Below are 3,874 nucleotides of genomic sequence, written 5' to 3'. Positions count from 1 at the left end.
CAAGATCCAGCACCCATTTATGATGAAAACCCTTGTCAAGATGGGGATAGAGGGGACTTTTCTCAATATAGTTAAAGCCATCTACCACAAGCCTACAGCAAGCATCGTCCTCAATGGCGAAAAGCTGAGAGCCTTCCCTCTAAGATCAGGGACGAGACAAGGATGCCCACTCTCTCCACTGCTGTTCAATATAGTATTGGAAGTACTTGTAATAGCGATTAGGCAAGAAAAGGATATTAGGCGCATCCAGGTAGGAAAGGAAGAAAGCAAGCTCTCACTATTCGCAGATGATATGATACTAAGGAAACCCTAAAACCTCTATCAAGAAACTTCTAGAAACAATAGGCTTGTATAGTAAAGTGGCAGGTTATAAAATCAATGCCCAAAAGTCCATGGCTTTCCTATATGCAAATAGTGAAAGAGAAGAAAAAGACATGAAGAAAACAATCCCATTCACAATTGTGCCCCAGAAAATCAAGTACCTAGGAATCACCTTAACTAAGGAAGTAAAGGACCTGTACAAAGAAAACTATAAAACTCTACTTCAGGAAATAAAAGAGGATATGAGGAAATGGAAAGATATCCCCTGCTCATGGATCGGGAGAATTAACATTGTCAAAATGGCAATACTTCCCAAAGCACTGTATAAATTCAACACAATCCCTATTAGGATACCCATGACATTCTTCAAAGAATTGGAGCAAACACTCCTGAAATTCATATGGAACAATAAGCCCCCACGAATAGCTAAAGCAATTCTTGGGAAAAAGAAAATGGGAGGAATCAACCTCCCTAACTTCAAACTCTACTACAAGGCAGTAATAATTAAAACAGCATGGTACTGGAACAAAGGCAGAGCTGTAGACCAATGGAACAGGGTTGAATACACTGACGTCCCCCCCCCCCCCCAAGTATATGAGCATCTAATCTTCGATAAGGGGGCAAGAAAAGTGAAGTGGAGCAGAGAAAGCCTCTTTAACAAATTTTGCTGGCAAAACTGGACGGCTATATGCAAAAAAATGGGCTCAGATCTCTGCCTAACTCCATGTACAAAAGTAAGATCTAAGTGGATTAAAGACCTCAACATCAGACCGGAATCTATAAGATACATTGAGGAAAATGTTGGCAAAACCCTTCATGACATAGAAGCTAATAGTGTCTTCAAAGATGTCACACCGCTGGCCAAGCAAGTGAAAACAGAGATAGATAAATAGGACTATCTTAAACTAAGAAGCTTCTGCACCTCAAAAGAAACAGTGACCAAAATACAAAGACAGTCAACTGAATGGGAAAGGATATTCGCCAACTACACATCTGATAAGGGGTTAATTTCAAGGATATACAAAATACTGGTTCAACTCCACAAAAAGAAAACATTCAACCCCATCAAAATATGGGGAGATGAAATGAATAGAAACTTTGACAAAGAAATCCGAATGGCTAAAAGACACATGAGAAAATGTTCCACATCATTAATCATCAGGGAGATGCAGATCAAAACCACAATGAGGTATCACCTCACACCACAGAGACTGGCCCATATCCACAAGAACAAAAGCAACCGGTGCTGGCGCGGATGTGGTGAGAAAGAGACACTCCTTCACTCTTGGTGGGAATGCCGACTGGTTCAGCCCTTCTGGAAAACAGTATGGATGATTCTCAAAAAACTAGAAATTGAGCTCCCATTTGACCCAGCAATACCACTCCTGGGAATATATCCCAGAGAGGCAAAAAAGTATAGCCGAAGTGACATCTGCAATTGTCTGTTTTTTGCAGCACTCTTTACAATAGCCAGAATCTGGAAAAAACCTGAGTGCCCGAGAACAGATGACTGGTTGAAGAAACTCTGGCACATTTACACAATGGAGTACCATGTAGCTGTTAGAAAAGATGAAGTCATGAAGTTTACATACAAGTGGTACTACATGGAAAGTATCATGTTAAGTGAAATGACTCAGAAAGAAAGGGATAGACATAGAAAGTTTGCATTCATCTGGGGAACATAAAGTAACAAAATAGGAAACTAACACAGAAGTATGGCAGAGATTAGTACCAGGAATTTTACTCAATGACCTGGAGGACAACCACACATGTTAGGGGAAGGGGGAGCTCAGAAAGAGAAGGGAACACCAGGTGAAGGGTGTTGGGAGGATCCGCCCATGATGGGAGAGCATGCTGAGGGTAGACTGTCGACCAAGCATGGTTGCCACTCAATGCCTCTTTTGCCGACCATGGCACCCAAAAGGAGAGAGAGGGAAATGCCCTGCCACAGAGGCAGGGTGGGATAGGGACTGGGGGGGGGGAGGGGATACTGGGATCTGAGGTGGTGGGAAATGCGCACTGGTGGAGGTATGGGTGTTTGATCATTGCATAATCGAAACCCAAGCACAGAAATGTGTAAGTCTACAACTGTACCTCATGGTGCCTCACTATTAAAAAATAAATAAATATAAAAACAAACAAAAGAGGTAACTGAATAAGGACCCTGCTGGAGTTAGGATCACTAACCTGGTCTGAGGGCTGTGGTCTGGAATATCTAGTGAGATGTCCCCAGGAAGAGCCAAACTTTATGCTTCATATATATCTATAACTGTGCTCAAATGACATTACTAGAAATATTAGAAGTAAATTTACTACAACTATATAAGTGGATTACTAGCTGGTGAAAGAAAGCAACATACCCTGAATGGAATCCCACCCTTGAGCAGATCGCCTAGTAATCTGGAGTAATCTCCTTCATGAGATTTTTGTCCTTGAGTTAATGTCCTGGAGGAGTGTCCTTACCTCTCTTTGTTGATTTGTTAATGTTCAACCCCACCTTTGTATACCCACCCTACATGATTTCTATATAAACCAGGCTGTAAGAGTGGGCGGGGGAAACCGGAAGGAGAAGGAGGGGGAACCAGAAGGAGAACGAAGGGAGATTTGGAGAGAGAAGCAGAAGGGGAATCAGAGGAGAATGAAGAGGAGATTGGAATCAACTGCAATTGATACCAGAAAAGGAAAAAAAAATTATGATTTACTAATAAATGGTTTATCAATGAATTATCTATAAATTCAAATATTAGAAAATAATCAACACGTATATATAAATTTATTAATAATTCAATGTAATTTTGATGAATTAACATATAATTTGATAGTTTCAATCAAATTTAATTGCAAGTAACCTCAATCAGAACAGATGCATAATAAAACGAAGAATCTATTTATTCAATCAATATCTATTAAGATTGGAAATTATAATTAAATTCGATGTAATCTCTCAATTAGTATTCTTAATTAGAATAAAATTATCAAATTGATAATTTTTTAAAAATAATATTATTTCAATCTATTAATTACTCATCATATATTACATTAATATCGCAATTTACTAGTAAAATGATTCATCAATAAATTTTAAATCCAATTTTTGATAAATGATCAATAAAAACTCATTGAATTCATTGATACTTGAAGTAATCACCTGTAATTATCACTGTCACTGTCCTCCCATTGTTCATCGATTTGCACCTTTAATTATATTTGAATCGATTGTGCAATAACTATTTTAAATTCATTTCAATGAATTAAACTTTATTGTACTACATTCATAATAAAACGAGTATTTTTTACAAGAAAACAATTTGTATCAATATGACTGTAATTAACTTTGATTTAATACCTTTCATGATTAATACACGTAAGTAAATTAATAGTATTGAGATAATCATTATTAATTTATATTCATAATTAAATAGAATGTATTGAAATTAATTCAATTTTGATATGGTATAATTAATTTATTTTTAATTACATTAATTTTATGTTGCCATTCCTATTAACAATAAAGTTAGATTTTCTATAAAATATAATTAGTATATTGATATAA

This window comes from Sorex fumeus, unplaced genomic scaffold (genome assembly GCF_029834395.1).
Source record: "Sorex fumeus unplaced genomic scaffold, SorFum_2.1 ptg000203l, whole genome shotgun sequence".
NCBI lineage: Eukaryota > Metazoa > Chordata > Mammalia > Eulipotyphla > Soricidae > Sorex > Sorex fumeus.
Note: the sequence above shows the minus strand (reverse complement) of the source record.